Source organism: Telopea speciosissima, chromosome 3, assembly GCF_018873765.1.
Source record: "Telopea speciosissima isolate NSW1024214 ecotype Mountain lineage chromosome 3, Tspe_v1, whole genome shotgun sequence".
In the NCBI taxonomy this organism is placed as follows: domain Eukaryota; kingdom Viridiplantae; phylum Streptophyta; class Magnoliopsida; order Proteales; family Proteaceae; genus Telopea; species Telopea speciosissima.
In genome coordinates, this window is record NC_057918.1 from 72,462,590 (window position 1) to 72,482,546 (window position 19,957).

Below are 19,957 nucleotides of genomic sequence, written 5' to 3' on the forward strand. Positions count from 1 at the left end.
CCTGCGGTGTCACTTCGATACCGTAAGGACAACGCTTGAGGTACATAAAAAAACTACTGCATGGCAGCCTCCATTGGCCCATTTTTGCAATTTCGGGCATCGAACTTTTGTCGATCATTCCTAGAGATCCGGTGGTCTGATTTTTGCAATCCAATTATCATTGGAAAGATATCGAGATGTACTTTTTAACAATGTAGGGATAATGTAGTGATTTGGGGGTGGAGAACGGGTTCAAAATTGTCTGGCAGTTCGAGCTACTTCCTAGGAGAAATTTGGTAAAACTTTTGTTAAATCAAATCATTTTTGCACAAATTTTTAGGACATATTTTAAAATGATAAAATACTTTGCCACACAAAATTTTGGCCCATTCCAAGAAGTTTTGGGCACTTAATTAATACTTGAGGCATTTTGGTTATTTCACCTAGTAAAACCTTGATTTTTATGGAAAAATGGTGTCATCTTCATACCAAACTTTAGATTTAGGGTAAATATGATAAAAACGTATCTATCCAAGGAGTTTTGATTGATTTTGAAAACGTTTGGGCATAAAACTGGCACCAGGGGCAACTCGATCATCTCCTCCATCCGATATTCCTTCAAAGTTGGTGATCATCATCTCCATGAATTTGAACACATACAGATTATCCTCAACATGCTCTTGGAAATCTAATCTCGTATAAAAATTACATTTGAAACCTAGGAAAAATCTATACATTTTCCTTTCAAATATAAAGAAATCATAATGGAGAAACCAACCTACCATTTGGGCTGCCCATGGGGTGGAGTACATTTTTTTATAAAAAAGATAGGGAATAGAGAGAGAGAGAGAAGCATCACATCCACCCATTTATCCCATGAAAATAAATTATGTCAATTTAACCATCCACATTATTTGAAAGCCAATCCCATAATCACAGAGCCAATGCAACATCATGTATGGGCATAACCATGCAAGAAAATAAAATATATGGATTTCATAAAAAATTGAACCACCACATCTCATGTGATAACATGATCACATTTATCCAAACCCATAACACTTAAAAATCCTTTTTTTTTTTTAAATTCCAAGTGGTTGGAGAGAAGAATCTCTTCACCCATCTTCTTCCTCCAAAAAATAAAAGAAGTAAAATTTTGTTTTAAATTTTTATTAAAACTGGAGGAAAAAACACTGTAGTCAAAAGATCACTGACCACGGACACACACACGGGCCATGGGCAGCACCCATGGGTTGCCCACAACCTATGAAGGTTAGACCGCACGCGCGCGTGGTGCTGATCGTGGCCTTGCTATAGCCGTGCCATGCACTGCGCCAGGCCGGCAGGCCGTGTGTGCGTGCAACTTGTGCGTTGTGCTGCTGGCCGTGCACCGCACGCAAGGAGGGGCATGAGTCATGGGCAGGGGCAGGGATGTGTGGAGATGGTTGGCAACATGCGCTCTAACCCCACATCCATTATTCAAAAAATATATTTTTTTTCTTCCCTAATTGGATACAATTTTTCAATAATTGGAAATTAACAAGTTTTTTCAGAAAACTAAGGTTAAAAATAACCAACACACATGGGCAAGTTGTTAAAACAACCTTGTAACTACCCATGGGCATCCATAACTAATTCAAGATGAAAACTTAACAACTTGCATCCCATACATAATAGTTGCATCAAAAACTTAATTATGTGATATCCATGGGTGAGAAAGGTGGCTTTGATACAACACTATTAGTCAAATAGCAGTCCATGGGATCATCTCCTTGGTTGCCCTAGGTTACCAATACCATATTGTATCTTGGGTTCACAATAATTGAAAAGTCTGGGTTGCGCAAGGGCATCCTATTTAAATTTTAGGGTTTCCCATGGTCGCCCATGGGAACCCTATAGTGACCCAATTAGGGTTTGGTATGAAAATCATTACCAAATCCTTCTCTTTATTTTTCTATAAAAATTATGGGATCCATAAGAGAGAAAACTCATCTCTTTTCCATCCCATGGAAAGAGAGATCCATCCCATATTTGAATACACAACGAAAGAGATCAATTCGGGTTTCTTTCACACCCCATGATTATCATATAATTAAAAACAAGAGGAATCAATAAGAACTTTCTAACCTTTTGAGCCTCAAGTGTTACTCCTCCAATAGACAGTGGTTCTTCCTCCATTGAGCACACTAGGTAAACAAACTTGAACCTCCATTGGTGCAGCCAAGGTTCTCCAAGTCAATCCAAGAGTCTCTTTAGATCTTTAAGCACAAATATGAGTTTCCAAAACCCTAACTCTCAAAAACTAGAGAGCAAGAAGAAGGAGGAAGAAGAGATCAAGAGAGAGACAGCGGGAGCCAAAATCATCCAAGGGGGGAAGGAGCCAGAAATGTCCAAGCTTACAATGGGCGTCCCCCTCCCCTTGGTGTGTTTTTATAGCCAGGGTTTCTGAAACCCTATTTGCAAAAAATCCTAGTGAGAGTCTGACACACTCTCTCCTCATTGACTTGAACCTGTTTAAACCTGATGGGCTTCTAATTGGCGAAGAAGTAGAATCAAATAGGAATAGTAAATTAATTAATTATTTTTATTTTAATTGATAAATATAATTAGCACCACATCCATTAAATTAAATAAGTAATAACAAGTTAGCAAATTCCAATTAAATCCTTACATAATAATCAATTATTATGTACCAACCCACCACTAATCAATATCATCATTATGGAATCTAGAGCATGTACACATTTACTGCCTAACCCCATTCCATAATACATGTCCAGACATACGTGATCGGATCCCACAAAACACGATAAAATATTTTTCAATCAAAACAACATATAATCTTATATTTTATGTGAAAATAGGTTTTGGAAAAACCATTTCTAAAACGGTATTGGATCCAGATTTTGATCCGACCATCCATAAACACTCTCTATCTTGATGTCCCCCAGTTAGGCAATGGTGACCATGTTGAGCTACTCTCTCACTCATGAAATATCCGTGCATTCCCAGAACACCAGCTTTGACTCTCTTGTATCTTAGTCATTGATCATATTTTGCAATGATGATGTCCTCTCAGGTACAGGGTCTCGGTGACACATGTCTATCTCATCATTCATCTAGTAGTAATACATGAGGGTCACCAATGCACATCGTAATATGCATTTGCATTCGTATCCCAACATCAACATGTCTAGGCATTCCCAATGCAACGACCATATGATAAAGGTGCCTAGCCCAAACCCTAGTCGTGACTACCATTATAAATAAAACTTACGGACACATAATGTTATACCCGTACCCCGGGATATAATTAAATATCATTTCTTCTCGTGACGTGTAGATACCGCTGCCATGTATGCTGGTGACCTGTTCTCCATGATGGTCAAACCTAGCTACAAAATCGTTGACCACAGCACGGGTTTGCCTGTGGAGGAAAGATTTCTCAACCGCCAGTGGGAAAAGTTCGTGGACGGCGACTTCGTCGACTACCCTCCAAGTACCAGCCCGGGAAGCGAGGAGTTCAGGAGAGAGCATCCTGGACCGTCACCTCTGGATATTTCGTTCGGTGATGAGCTTAGCATTGCCGTGGCGAAGCTGTTCGGGGTCATGGGTAATAAACCATGACAGGGGGAAAAGTAAGTTCTAGCCTCAAGTCTTATTAATTATTCTTCCCTTGGTAACCTCGAAGTGCGGGTCCGGGCTTGAACCGCTCGAGCTATTTCATGAGAGAAGGGAATAATTTAAGTTCGGGTCCCGCGTACCTTTAGGAAGTACATTGGGGACTTAAACCCATCTCATATGAACCCATCTAAGAATGGGCTTTTCCCTAATTGAGGTTGTGGGCAGGCCCATATAACCTATTGACCCAATGATGGGTTATTCCATCCACTTACCCACATAGGACTAATGGGTTGACCCATTAGGCCTCATGACCCATTTGACTAAGGGTACCCATAGACCCATTTGTTATAAATGAGTCCATGAGGGAGAGAGAGAACATCACTTCTTCTTCAACATCCTCTTCTACCCTAAATCGTGGAGGAGAGAAAGAGGAGAGAAAGAGGAGAGGAAGAGAAAGAGGAAGGAGAGAGAGGCTTGGAGGAAGGTGGAGACCCCATCTCTTGGGCCAGAAATCGTGGAGCTCTCATCTTGGGGGTAGGTAAGCTTCTTCCTTCTTCTATTTTGGATTTCAAAAAGGGGTTGGGTAATGGGAGAGATTGACCTAGATCTCTCTTGGAACCTAGGGAGTAGATGGAGCTTTAAAGCCAAGCTATGGTGGAGTTAGTTCACTCCATTATGAGCTCTAATGTGAGGGTTCTCATTGCCAATTGGGAGATTTAAGGTTGGACCCTAAGGAGCTTAGGATAGAGTTTTCTAGAAGTCCTTGTGCTTTAAAAACCACTTGAAATGGGGTCCTTGGAGGGAATCCTTCGGATTTTGGACACGAAGGTGTGAGGTTACATGTGATTTCGGACACTGCAAGAAACCCCACGAAACTACCTTCGAGAAGGATTACGTGAAGGTCGGATTTACACTCGGATTGATTTTACGAAACCACATCGCATCCGACCTTGACAAAAATTGTCACGAGCCCCTGTGAAGCTCGGATTTACACTTGGATTGATTTTCGAAACCACATCGCATCCGACCTTGAGTAAAAGCTCGCCCGGTTTCCTAGGATTTACATGTGGTTGCAGAATTTGGGCATGAAACCACTCCTGCAACCACTTCGTCTCGAAACCTTATACTTAAGTGTTTATGGGAGACCTTTTGGGGATCCGTTCCTTCGCTCGTTTAACCTTATTCCACTCCTTGTATAGGTTAAAATATTCACTTTTGTGGCTTATTGCTTGATCGAGGCGACAAGCGATAATCGTGGTGCTTGGCGTATACGAGTGAGTGGGTTTGGTTGTTTGGGCTTGTTATTACTATTGCACTATATATTATGTACTCATTATAATTAATAAGCATGTGTGCGCATATTGCATAATTTTATATCTATTTGTTATAATGTTGATTGGTAATGTTGTATCTTGATGGGTCTCGGTGCGGTGGGTGCGGTGCGACCGAACTCTATAAACATTTATGAAGAAATTATGTTGAATGTCATGTTGAAGCTGTATGCGCCGTGCCGTCTTGTGTAGGGCACTAAACCGGATGAAAAGTTGATGCGCCGGATTACCTCTCGGGACGATAGGACTTGCATGTAGTATATTTGTGGCTAGGATTTCACACCCTTATGCTCGACCCTTACCAACAGGGTTTAGGTGTTGGGTAATCAGTACCGGATTACGTGGAGGTGGGAGAGGCCGATCATGGTAGTATTGGTTATCGGGTGCCACCGAGTGGTCTTGGAGGCTTCGATCGGCGTAGGTCCCACGTGACAATTGAGGTTTCATTGTGGCGATAAGTTAAGTGACCACAGTGTCTCCCGAGTTGTCACGATAGCATATGCCATTGACTTAGTTGTTTGTTAGGTGGAAAAATGGACTTAACATGTGCATGCATCATTGGACTATGTGAATTGCGTGTTTGTGCATTCCCATCCCCACGGCTCAGTGGAGCTAACCCCTCGTGCGCACATTTTTTTAGATTATAGTGCGGGTGACGGATATCTCGCGGGACTTGGAGTTCAGCCCTCGGGATACGATGAGATCGGTGAGGAGGAACCGGAGGCCGTGTTTGAGAACATGGCGACGGGTGTCCTTGCGATGATTGTGCCTACGGCCGTGAGGATATTCGGGACTCGATCCCTTTTGATTACTTTTGAGGCTAAGGCCTATGGTGAAATACTTCTTGTAATACCATTTTTGATAGTTATTAGATGATCATTGGAAATGTAACTAATTCTGTATTTATCATCTAGCTTTGAACATCTTGTAACTATTCGATTTATACGCTTCCGCAATACTACTGATCCTTGGAATGTAATATTCCTCTTTTACGCATTCTAATGTTACATTGTGTTAATATTGGATATGGCGTGCGTTGGGAACGTGTCGGTGATCCGGGCGGTTTAGTAGGATGACACGCGTCGTCCTAGTCACCCTTTATATGATATTATATTCCTTATGCGGAATAGGGCGTGACGTGGTATCGAGCGAGATGCTCTGCACCACCACGATCTAGCGGATTGTGATTTACTCTCCACAATAGGTTGCTAAGTTAAAAGCTTCCAACAATGCATAATTGGAATGTGTGTGAATGCTAGGGAGAAAGCCGAAGACAATAGCAAATAATAGACAACGTGAAATGAAAGACATGTGTATATAATTATAGATATATTCCTTAATTTCAGTTGTTAATACATTTCCATAAGCCAAGCAGTGATTACAACAAAATTCAGCTGTAGACTTCAAATTCTTACAACCAAGAAAAAGAAAAAAATAAATTTCTTTGCATGGTAAGACAAAAGCTAGGGGTCCATTGAGAGCATGGTGGGAATGGACGGAGGTCTCTTGCTCCATCTCATCATCACTCTTGGGCTCGTCCTCTGTGCCCTCATCATGGAGGTAGGAGTGCAAGTCCTCCATCTTGCTCGAGGCTCTCCATGCGTCTCGATGCATCGAGCCTAGTGTTCACTCCTTCAAACCCCTGAGCCATCTTGGTGCTCATCGGCCCCGAGTTGCAAGAATCTGTCGATGTCGGACCCACTAGGAGCGATTCGGATGAAGAGGCCGCATGCACGGCCGAGGGGAGGAGGCTCTGTGCACGAGGCTCGGGCCGTGACCCTCTGCTGGGACCAATGGCTCCCCATCACTATATGCATCCATCGCAATTCGCATCCTCGCCCTCTGCGTTACGATCTAGAGGTGGATCTTGGTTAAGTCTTGATCCTCCTCACTCAAGTCAACTCCAAAATGCTGAAAAATAGTGGTGAGCAACCTCCCATAGGGTAAATCTAAGTTCCTCCGGGATTTCGCCCGCATGATCCATAGTCCGCATGATAATGTAGGGGCGGATGGGAATGCCTTTGTAGAGGTGATAGGCCACATAGCCTACGAAGATGGAAGGCATGGTGCGGTGACTGCTATAGGCACGATGTTGTCTTGCACAATCCGGCTCGATATCACGGGAGAATTGGCAAAAGAAGTCTCGAGGCACTTTCTTCTCGAATGCCCCACGTGTAAGCTCCTGTATAACTCCTGTATGCCTCTCTCCGAGAAAGGAGTAGGGATTCTTCCATGGTGCTTGTGATGAGGTCTTCTCTCCCAGGATAGCTACATTGAGGATGCCGCCAGCTGCCTCTGTGAAGGATATGGTGACTCCTTGACATAAGAGAGGATCCGGTAATCTCGCGTGCCTAGGTTCTCGGTGTGCGGGTTGGCGTAGAAGTGACGAGCGAGCTTGGGATAGAATGGCTCGGAAGGTTGAGGAGGTTGGACCACCCCGGTGCTTCAAACCTCGGCCCTACCTTGTAGGCCTTGAGGTCTTCCGATACCACATCTCTCCCCTCCAAGATATTCTTAAAGCGAAAGTGGTCTTGGTACATCTCTGTTTCTCTAGGTCTTGGAACCATAGTGCATCCAAAGCGGTGGGCAGCTTGTTCGGCCCCGTGCACGCCTTGTTCTAGGAGCCATTTAGATTCCCTAACCTGCAACCAAAGAAGGCCAAGAATATAGAAACATGTTAAATCAATGCGTGAATATTAAGGCCTAAGCAGATATACAATGAAACGAGACAAGGAGTTAGAACCTAGACCTTGATTTCTACAACAGATTAACCAAATTACAGGGAATGTACTAGGAAAAGTTTGTTGTGAATGGTCTAAGGAGTTAGGGAAAAGGGGAATGCATGGCCAACATGTAGATGCAATCATAGAGGATAAAAGTACATGGCCACATTTATGCTTAGAGAGCATTATACAAGCAATTAGTTCAAACAAAGTTGGACTGAATTGAAAAAAAATTATACTATGAAACCCAAAGAGGAAATTTTCAGAATTTGGTTGGAAGTTGAATGATATAGTACACAATATACATACATGGCCATAGTATACCTAGAACATGAAGTTTTTACCCAATACTTAGTTCAAGCAATATATATGGAGCTAACTTGTGGTAAATCATGCTTGGAACATCATAAGAAAGGAAAATTCTGATATAGTACAAGGATTTTAAAGCATAGGGACACCCCAAATGTACATACACCAAGCCTACCTAGCAAAAAAATCGAATTTAATTTGGGCAATAAGAAAATAGAAAATTTTTCGGTTAGGGTTTTGGGATTTCTCCAAAATCCAACCCAAACCCTTGGTGATGGTGCAAGATTGGGGGAAATGCCCCAACTAGGTTGCATATGAAGGGAAACGAAGGTAGGATGGACAAAAATCCATCTAAATAGCTAGGAGAAAACAAAAAAAAACTCAAACCTAGAAAACCCGAAATGGGTTTTGGGGTTTCTCCATAATAGAAGTCGAAGGGAGAAGAGATAGATCGATAGAGAGGGAAGAGGGCATACCTGAACTCGATCGGATCTGTTGTGCGTGGATTGAGTGCCAAAAATCCACCTAGAAGGGAGAGGGAGCAAGGAGCGAGTGCGGTTTTGGGTTCTCCGGAGCGTAGGGGTGTTTGGAAAAAGAAATTTGGGTTTTGAAAGAGAGTTCGAGTGAGAAATTCTGTTTTGGGCCATGCGGTTTTACACTCGGATGCAAGATTTTGAATCCATGTGAATCCAGCGGATTCCGAGACCAGCCTTTGGTCTGTGAAGGTCGGATTTACACTCGGATGCGGCCTAGTGAAACCGCATGTAAATCCGACCCGGCAGAAAGGGTTTTTGACCTGTTTTGCTTAACCAACTTGTTTCTAATGTTTATTACCCTCATTATTGCTTCCCTTACCCCTCGTGTAACCTATGTTTACCTTTGCAAATCGATTTTTGATTGGTTTGCTTAATATTGCAATTGTGCCTATAAGCGTGGTGTTGGTAGTAACCAGGTGTGAACCATGGTTAATACACGGTCAAATGCCAACCGTTCTCTGCTAGGGAAGAGGCCGGTGAGGCTTGAATACGGTTCTACCGGTAGCACCGCCAATTAGTAATAATGCGGATGTCGCCGCGTTGTTGAGCAATAGGTTGCAATCCATGGAGCGAGAGCATAGGGAGGCGCAACAAGAGCAACGCCAATTTATGCAAAACATGACGGCTATGTTCCAAGCCTTTGTTAGGGAAAGGCAGCCGGTGCCTCCTCTGTGCAAGTCAATCCTCCCCACCCACCTTTGTGGGTTCTGCTGTACCTAGTGTTCCTCGGCTCAAGCCACTTTGCTGGAATTCCTTTGACACAAGAGGTGCCGCACCTATTCTACCTTCCATACGTGGCTCCTTCGGTCAAGCGGTGACTCGGCTTGGGTGGATCTTTGCTAGGTTATCGGAGAGATTTCGAAACATCGTCCTCCAACCTTCTACAAGATGGCCCATGATTCCTTTTTCGGCAACATTTATAAGGGATCTTGAGAGAATCTTTGAAGTGATACGATGCAATGACACGGACAAGATCCGGTGTGCTACCTACCAGCTCGGGTGATTACGATGCGTGGTGGCTCTCCTCTAAAGACCATTTTTGGGCAACTCACCCGAGAGGCAACTTGGGCTCAATTCAAGGAAGTCTTCTTCAAAAATTTCTTCCCTCAAAACTTCCGTGATAGGAAGGAGTCGAGTTTATGAGCTTCTTTCAAGGATCCAAATCGGTCCTTGAGTACCCGTAAGCTTTTGAGGAGCGTTTACTTCCCCCGGTACACATGAAGGCCGAGAATGTGAAGGCTAGAAAGTTTGAGAAGGGGCTTAGACCTAGCATTAGTATACGTGGTGCTACACAAGTACCCTACTTATCTTGAGACGGTCCAAGCCGCTAAGGTGATTGAGGACCAGCAGAGAGAGAATTACAGGGCCATTCAGGTGGTAAAGGCCCATGACCTCTCATGAACCTAGGGGATCCACAAAATTCCAAAAGAGAGGATCTTACACTACTACTTTTCCGGCCCGATCCGGAGGTCGGATGCGGTGCAAGCACCTAGGCCTACATCAACTCCTCACTATGGTTCCCGGACTCTCATATGTTACAATTGCAAGGAGTCGGGCATATGGTTCGAGCTGTCCTCATCCGCGGATGATAGGTCCTCCAGTGCAGCTACGTGAAGGCACCCCAAGCCAAAGCGGTTGTGCGTTCTCTTCTTCTGCTCCGGCCCATAGATCTCAAGGTCGGGTGTATTCGTGACAAATGAAGAGGCCCGGCCGATCCAGTGTTATTACGAGGTAATGCACTCTACTCTTAAGATGTGCATATAATAGCTTTTGTTTCTATGATTGGTTGTCGTTGCTTGTCGGTGTTGTTCTTGTTTGCTCTCACTGCTTATGCTTTATTTGATTCGGGGCATCACACTCTTTTGTGTCCCCTAGCTTTGCTAAGAAGATGTCCATTGAACCAAAGCTAATGGCCCAAGCGATAGTCGATACACCAACGGGTAGCAAGGTTGAACTTAACTCGGTTTGTGATCCTTGCCGGTATGTGTGGGTGGTCACGGACTCGAAGCAAGCTTAATCGCTGGATATGAAAGACTTTGATGTGATTTTGGGAATGGATTGGCTATCAACTCACAAAGCCGAGTCTAATCTGTTGAGAGAGGAAGGTTCTATTCAAACCGTGAAGGTGAAGAGTTTGTGTTTATGGGTACTAAGCGGGAGAGACCCAAGAAAGTTATCATCTCTTGCCCTCCAAGTACAGTTGTTGGCGAGGGATGTCGGTGTTATCTAGCATCCGTGATAGACACTGAAGCCAAAGGCAGGCCTTTGGAAGAGTTGTACGTGGTGAAAGACTTTCCAGATGTCTTTCACGAGGATCTAAGCGGTTGCCACGGATCGCGAGACGAGTTCATGATAGATCGATTCCTGGTGCAGCCCGAGTATCCAAGGCACCTTACAGGATGGCCCCAACGAGCTAAAGGAGCTACAAGAAGCAGTTGAAGGACCTGTTGAAGAAGGGTTTCATTAGACCCAGTGTATCTCCTTGGGGAGCACTGTGTTGTTTGTGAAAAAGAAGGGCGGTAGTATGCGTCGTGCATTGACTACCGTGAGCTCAACAAATTGACAATCAAGAACCGGTATCCTTTGCCTAGGATCGATGACCTATTCGATCAACTACGGTGCGAAGGTGTTCTCGAAAATTGATCTCCGGTCGGGTACCATCGTTGAAGATCGAAATAGTGATATCGCAAAGCGGCATTGAGATCTCGCTATGGTCATTATGAGTTCTTGGTCATGTCCTTGGGCTGACCAATGCCCGGCCGCCTTTATGGAGTTGATGAACCGGTGTTCCACGATGTTCTAGACAAGTATGTCATTGTCTTCATTGATGACATCTTGGTCTATTCCAAGAGCGAGGAGGAGCACGCGAGACCATCTTCGCCTAGTATTGCAACGCCTAAGGGAGAAGCGATTGTACGCCAAATTGGTAAGTGTGAGTTTTGGCTACAACAGTGGCATTCAGGACACCTTGTTTACGGTAAGGGTATAGAGGTTGACCCTGGCAAGGTGAAGTCGATGGTTGGTAGGCGATACCCAAGAATGTGGCGGACATTCGTAGTTTTCTGGGACTAGCTGGCTATTACAGAGATTTATTGAGAACTTCTCAAGGCTCTCCGCTCCTATGACACGATGACCGAAAGGGAGTGAAGTTCGAGTGGTGCGATAGGCGTGAAAAGAGCTTCCAAGAGCTCAAGCGAGGCTGGTTTCGCTCGTACTTACCATTCCTAATGATGCTTGGAGGGATGGTAGTCTCTGATGATGCATCTAAAATGGGCTTGGGTTGTGTTCTAATGCAAGATGGGAAGGTAGTGGCCTATGCTTCTCGGCAATTGAAGGACTATGAGAAGAACTACCCGACCCATGATTTGGAGCTTGCATTGTGGTTTTCGCTACGAAGATGGAGACATTATTTATATGGTGAGAAGAGCGAAATATACGGTGATCACAAGAGCCTCAAATACTTCTTTACACAAAAGGAGCTCAATATGAGGCAGCGACGGTGGTTGGAGTTGTTGAAAGATTATGATTGTACTATCCATTACCACCCAGGCAAGGCAAATGTAGTAGCGGATGCGCTGAGCCGAAATCTCGGTCCTTGTCACCGGCATCATTAGCGGCCGGAGAAACTCATTGAGGAAGCTAGAAGGATGGACACGGAATTCTTGGTTGATGGTGTTACCTTATCTCTATCGCCTTTATCAATACAATCCCACCTTTGGTAGGGCGAATTCAATCAGCCCAGGCTTCGATGAGGAGATTCAAAAGGTTATTGAGGCTATCAAGGGGGGACACGCGGGAAGCTGGATTTTACTTTAACAGTGGTGTTCTCATGTTCGGACAACGGCTATGTGTTCCTAGTAACCCTCGGTTGAGGAAGGAAGTGTTAGGCGAGGCCCATGACTCTCCCTATTCTATTCATCCAGGTAGTACGAAGATGTATAGAGATCGAAGGAATATTCTGGTGGAGTGGAATGAAGAGGATGTGGCTGAGTATGTGGCAAAATGTCTTACTTGTCGGCGGTGAAGGCGACAGACAGGCGACCTCATGGCCTCTTACGGTCATTCACTGTTCGAGTGGAAGTGGGAGCATGTTACCATGGATTTTGTCACGGGTTGCCCCACGCCTAGAGGTGTCGATACCATATGGGTTGTCGTTGACAGATTGACAAAGACGGCTCACTTCATCCCCATGAAGATTACCTATTCGATGGACAAGCTGGCTCGCTTGTACATTGATAATGTAGTTCGTCTACACGGAGTTCTGTCGCATCATCTCCGATCGGGATCCCGGTTACATCTAAGTTCGGGGGGTTTTCGAAGGCAATGGGTACCTTTGTTGAGTTTTAGTACAGCCTTCCACCCTCAAACCGACGGACGATCGGAGAGGACTATTGGACATTGGAAGATATGCTCCGAGCTTGTGCCATTGATATGCAAGGCAGCTGGGACGAGCATCTCTCACTTATTGAGTTTGCTTACAATAACGATTGCAGGCTACTATAGGCATGGCACCGTTTGAGGCTCGATATGGGAAGAAGTGTCGGACACCGTTATATTGGGACGAAGTAGGTGAACGGCGTATTCTTGGACCCGAGTTGATTCGGGCAACATGCGAGAAGGTGGACTTGATTCGTGAGCGGATCAAGGCGGCTCGACCCAGCGAAGGGTTATGCGACTTGAGAGCGGAAGGACCTTGAGTTCACTATCGGTGATAAAGTGTTCCTTAAGGTATCACCCTCCAAAGGGGTGATGCGTTTGGAAGAAGGGCAAGCGAGTCCGAGATTTATAGGACCTTTTGAGATCCTTGCACGGATTGGACCGGTGGCATATCGGTTAGCACTCCCTCCATCTTTAGAAGGTGTGCATGACGTCTTCCACGTATCCATGTTGAGGAAGTATGTCCATGATCCAAGCCATGTATTGACGCATGAACCACGAACTTGCGGCGACATGTCCTATAAAGAGTGCTGAAAAGATTTTGGACAGCAAGGTTGTTCATCTTCGCAACTGGCCCATTCATTATGTGAAGATAAAATGGTGCAACCATCCGAAGAGGAAGCTTCTTGGGAGGCGAGGTAGAAATGCGGGCAAAATACCCTTTTCTTGCCTATCTACAAGGTACGTCAAATTTCGAGGACGAAATTTCTTATAAGGTGGGGGATGTTATACCCGTACCGGGATATAATTAAATATCATTTCTTCTCGTGACGTGTAGATACATTGCCATGTATCTTTGGTGACTGTTCTCCATGATGGTCAAACCTAGCTACAAAATCGTTGACCACAAGCACGGGTTTGCCTGTGGAGGAAAGATTTCTCAACCGCCGTGGGGAAAGTTCGTGGACGGCGACTTCGTCGACTACCCTCCAAGTACCAGCCCGGAAGCGAGGAGTTCAGAGAGAGCATCCTGGACCGTCACCTCATTTGGATATTTCGTTCGGTGATGAGCTTGCATTGCCCGTGGCGAGGTGTTCGGGTCATGGGTAATAAACCATGACGGGGAAAAGTAAGTTCTAGCCTCAAGTCTTATTAATTATTCTTCCCTTGGTAACCTCGAAGTGCGGGTCCGGGCTTGAACCGCTCGAGCTATTTCATGAGAGAAGGGAATAATTTAAGTTCGAGGCCGCGTACCTTTAGGAAGTACATTGGGGACTTAAACCCATCTCATATGAACCCATCTAAGAATGGGCTTTTCCCTAATTGAGGTTGTGGGCGGCCCATATAACCTATTGACCCAATGATGGGTTATTCCATCCACTTACCCACATAGGACTAATGGGTTGACCCATTAGGCCTCATGACCCATTTGACTAAGGGTACCCATAGACCCATTTGTTATAAATGAGTCCATGAGGGAGAGAGAGAACATCACTTCTTCTTCAACATCCTCTTCTACCCTAAATCGTGGAGGAGAGAAAGAGGAGAGAAAGAGGAGAGGAAGAGAAAGAGGAAGGAGAGAGAGGCTTGGAGGAAGGTGGAGACCCCATCTCTTGGGCCGAAATCGTGGAGCTCTCATCTTGGGGGTAGGTAAGCTTCTTCCTTCTTCTATTTTGGATTTCAAAAAGGGGTTGGGTAATGGGAGAGATTGACCTAGATCTCTCTTGGAACCTAGGGAGTAGATGGAGCTTTAAAGCCAAGCTATGGTGGAGTTAGTTCACTCCATTATGAGCTCTAATGTGAGGGTTCTCATTGCCAATTGGGAGATTTAAGGTTGGACCCTAAGGAGCTTAGGATAGAGTTTTCTAGAGGTCCTTGTGCTTTAAAACCACTTGAAATGGGGTCCTTGGAGGGGAATCCTTGGATTTTGGACCGAAGGTGTGAGGTTACATGTGATTTCGCACCGCAAGAAACCCCCCGAAACTACCTTCCCAGAAGGATTCTGAAGGTCGGATTTACACTCGGATTCAGTTTTTCAAACCACATCTGCATCCGACCTTGACAAAAATTGTCCTGAGCCCTGTGAAGCTCGGATTCACACTTGGATTCAGTTTTTGAAACCACATCGCATCCGACCTTGAGTAAAAGCGTCCCGGTTTCCTAGGATTTACATGTGGTTGCGGAATTTGGGCATGAAACCACTCCTGCAACCACTTCGTCTCGAAACCTTATACTTAAGTGTTTATGGGAGACCTTTTGGGATCCGTTCCTTCGCTCGTTTAACCTTATTCCACTCCTTGTATAGGTTAAAATATTCACTTTTGTGGCTTATTGCTTGATCGGGCGACACCGATAATCGTGGTGCTTGCGTATACGAGTGAGTGGGTTTGGTTGTTTGGGCTTGTTATTACTATTGCACTATATATTATGTACTCATTATAATTAATAAGCTGTGTGCGCATATTGCATAATTTTATATCTATTTGTTATAATGTTGATTGGTAATGTTGTATCTTGATGGGTCTCGGTGCGGTGGGTACGGTCTAACCCCGAACTCTATAAACATTTATGAAGAAATTATGTTGAATGTCATGTTGAACTGTATGCGCCGTGCCGTCTTTGTAACGGGCACTAAACCGGATGAAAAGTTGATGCGCCCGGATTACCTCTCGGGACGATAGGACTTGCATGTAGTATATTTGTGGCTAGGATTTCACACCCTTATGCTACGACCCTTACCAACGGGGGTTTAGGTGTTGGGTAATCAGACACGGATTCGTGGAGGTGGGAGAGGCCGATCATGGTAGTATTGGTTATCGTGGGTCCGCCACCGAGTGGTCTTGGAGGCTTCGATCGGGCGTAGGTCCCACGTGACAATTGAGGTTTCATTGTGGCGATAAGTTAAGTGACCCACGTGTCTCCCGAGTTGTCACGGTAGCATATGCCATTGACTTAGTTGTTTGTTAGGTGGAAAAATGGACTTAACATGTGCATGCATCATTGGACTATGTGAATTGCGTGTTTGTGCATTCCCATCCCCTCACCGGCTCAGTGGAGCTAACCCCTCGTGCGCACATTTTTTTAGATTATGGTGCGGTGACGGATATCTCGCGGGACTTGGAGTTCAGCCCTCGGGATACGATGAGATCGGTGAGGAGGAACCGGAGGCCGTGTTTGAGAACATGGCGACGGTGTCCTTGCGATGATTGTGCCTACGGGCCGTGAGGATATTCGGGACTCGATCCCCTTTTGATTACTTTTGAGGCTAAGGCCTATGGTGAAATACTTATCGTAATACCATTTTTGATAGTTATTAGATGATCATTGGAAATGTAACTAATTCTTGTATTTATCATCTAGCTTTGAACATCTTGTAACTATTCGATTTATACGCTCCGCAATACTACGATCCTTGGAATGTAATATTCCTCTTTTCCGCATTCTAATGTTACATTGTGTTAATATTGGATATGATATGCGTTGGGACACTGTGTCAGTGATCCGGGCGGTTTAGTAGGATGACACGCGTCGTCCTAGTCACCCTTTATATGATATTATATTCCTTGTCTGGAATAGGGGCGTGACACATAATGCTTAAAAAGTTTATATTGCATATATATGATTGTATTAAATCAAAATGTATAAACTGTTCAATACAAAATAACCAGACCAAACCGGGTTTGATGGACACATAAATCCAACATGAACTACCTAGGGTAGGTCTAGATTTGGTCTCAAAGGTGCTATAGTAAGAAAATTTAACACAAAAATTGCCATTAGAAGTGGAAGCCCACTACCATCTAAATTCAACATTCCTAAAACAAAGTGGAATGGAGAGGATATTGTTTAACTCAGTAGGAGAAAAATAGGAGTAAATGAGAGGAGTGTTCAACTTATTGGACTCACGGTGAATAAGGTTAGCCACATGGCATGGACAAGAATCAATAGGGTGGCTTAAAATTCGGCCTTACGGGAGACTAGGTACTCGAGCAACGTTATAGATGTCGATATGATGACCGATGCTTACTTTATGACGTAATTTTATTAAGAGAAGAGGGTCTGGCCTTTAAGAAGGCTTTGCCAAGCCCAAAAAAGAATTAGAATGCAACGACGCCTCAAGGAGGGAGGTATTATGGAAGTAATGTGCTTTAAGGACCCTAACCCAAAGGGCATTGCCTTGGTGGAGCATACACCAACATTAGCATGCCTAAAGAGCTTGGTTAAAACATGAGAAGTTCCTAAAACCTAGACTATCGACGCCCTTAGTTAGACAAAACTTGTCCCATTTGGTTCAAAAAACAGCTGTATCTGAACTATCTTTCCACCAAAACCACCAAAGGAGTCTGTCTAGCTAGTTGCAAATATGGGTTGGTATTTGAAACATTGACATTGTATAAATTGGGATGGAGGAGAGGATGGATTTTATGAGAACCTACTAGAACCTCTTTTCCAATGGTGAAAAGTAGGTTTTCCTTATGTCTAGATAGCTTTGCTTGAACTATCTCAATAATGTTGTAGAAAGCCAACTTCTTAGATCTACCTAAGATTGTTGGGATACTTGGGTATTTTCCAAGATCACTAACCACACTAAAGCCCGACATGGAAGATATTTCAATTTTTATTGGCCCCAAAGTATTAGGGCTAAAAAGAATGCATGACTTGCTAAAATTTACCACTTGCCCTAAAAATAGACAATATTCCCTTAGGATGTCTATAATGGCTTTACAACTAACGACATCTGCCTTGGAAAAAAATTAAACAGTCATCAGCAAAGAATAGGTGAGAAATATTTGATCCAGATCTGTTTGCACATTTACCAAGGAGAGTATTTAGAGATTTAGCCTGGTTGAATTGATGTGTAAGAAGTTCTTGACACAAAATAAAAAAGGGTGTAAGAGCCGAGGGGGCAACCCTGTCGGAGACCCCTTTTAGGGCTAAATCTCCCAACAATGGAACCATTAACTTTTAGGTGGAATTCAATAGTGGTAATACATTGCATAATCCATTTAACCCAATTGTGAGAAAAACCAAATCTAGCAAGGACACTTTTAAGAAAACCCCACTCGATCTTATCATAGGTTCTACTAAGGTCAAGCTTAATTGCAAACATCATTTCCCCCCCCCCCTTTTAATTTCATTGTTTGTAAAATTTCATGGGTCACATAAATGTTGTCCGAGATTGACCTAGTGGGGATGAAAGCACTCTGATAACGACAAAGAATAAAGTTTAGTAAAGGTTTCATCCTATTAACTAGGCACTTCGCAATTATTTTATAAAACACATATCAAAGGCTAATAGGTCGAAAATGGCTCATGGTTTCTGGATGCTTTTGTTTCAAGGTCAAAATGATTGCAGTTTTGTTGAAATCATGGAGCATGTACCCATTGTTAAAAAAACGTTGGGCGTCAACAATTACATCATTTCCAACAATCTCCCAGTTTAGCCGACATACCATCAAGATCAGGGGCTTTATATGTACCTATTTGGAAGGTGGCAGCCTTTATCTTCTCAACCATGCAGGGTCGACACAAAATGATATTTTGGGTTTCAAAAATTTTGGGCGTAAACTCAACAAGGTATGAGCGATATTATCTGGCAGGTCAGTGGAAGCATAGAAATTCTCAAGATATGAGATCTTGTATTTTGAAAGGCCTGGTCAAAGGATATCCACTAATTCTCTGGTGTTATCCTTAAACCTATGCATATGGTTACACTAACATTGGCGACAGGTTTTTGTTTGAAAGAAAGTAGTAGTACGGTCCCTACGGTTTAACCACTTAACTCTAGACCTTTGAGCGCAATAGAGTTCCTCTTGATGGAGTAAAGAATCTAAGCATAGACTAAGGTCTGTCTCCTCTTCTTGGTGGGACGCTCTACTGGGGACAAGGCTAGATTGAATGGTCTCTAATTCAGCTTGGATGTGGCAAATCTCCTCATGAGAGTTTCCAAAAGTTTGTTTGCTCCAAACTTCAAGGTTATATCCACCTTTTAATTTTGGGTAATTTACACATACTACATCTGAGGTTTAACAAAAATATATTTTTACCCCCCAATTTTGGATAATTTTGCGTAACCCCCTGAAGTTTACAAATGATAACAAATACACCCATTCCATCAGTTCAGGATTAACAACATTAAAAATATGTTTTGAACGGATGAAATTTCCAGGAAAAAAAATAAAAAACAAACCTGCAACTCATCTTTCCCAAAATTGATTGGGGATGGGGAAGATGAGTTGCAGGTATGGGGTTGGAAAATCTTGTGTTGAACTGTTCTTTTCTCTCTCTCTTGTGTACTTCTTTTATCGTTCTCTCACTCTTTCTCTGCTGTACAAGCTGGAACTGAATGAAAGAATTTTGGACTTATCCACCGAGTCTTCTGGGACTGGGACCCTTTATAAAGTTTTAACATCTGAATGCCTCCATCAACTGGAGACGCTTGCTTCAACATCTCTCTTTCCCCTACCCACGCATCTGTTGTTGCATACCCTCTCTCTCTCCCTCACTCCCTCACTCTCTGCGCTCTGCATGTCTTGTCTTTTGTTTGCTTCTCTCTTTTGAAGGTAGATTGTCATGTGGGTTCTGACATCTTCCGGAGCTAATCAGTCCCTGGAACAAGGTGCTCTTTGAGAGGTCGACATTGTGAGTGAGCTGGGTCTCTGGTATCACAGAGGGGAAAGGGTAGAAAGAAAAAACAAAAAATGGCACCGTTGTTTGGTTTCTTGGAGAAAAAGAACCACCGTGGAATGCCAGTGATCGTGAAGATGGAGAACCCTAATTGGTCGATGGTTGACTTAGAGGGTCCTTTAGAAGAAGAATTCCTCCTTGGCGGAGGCGGGAGTGACAAGGTTAGAGGGAAGAACGCCGAACAGCTCGCTTTGGTTCCTCTCCTCAGAGCTCACAGGGTTGCTAGTTGTCTCACCTGAACTGCTTCTGCAATTAGGAATCGCTGCCGTTGTAAGGCGTCGGTTGGATTCAGGAAGGACAGATTCAGACATTGGGAGCGAGATCGAGAATGAGACTCCTAGAGTGAAGAGTCGACTCTATGCTTTTATCAAGGCTTTCTTGTGGTTATCCC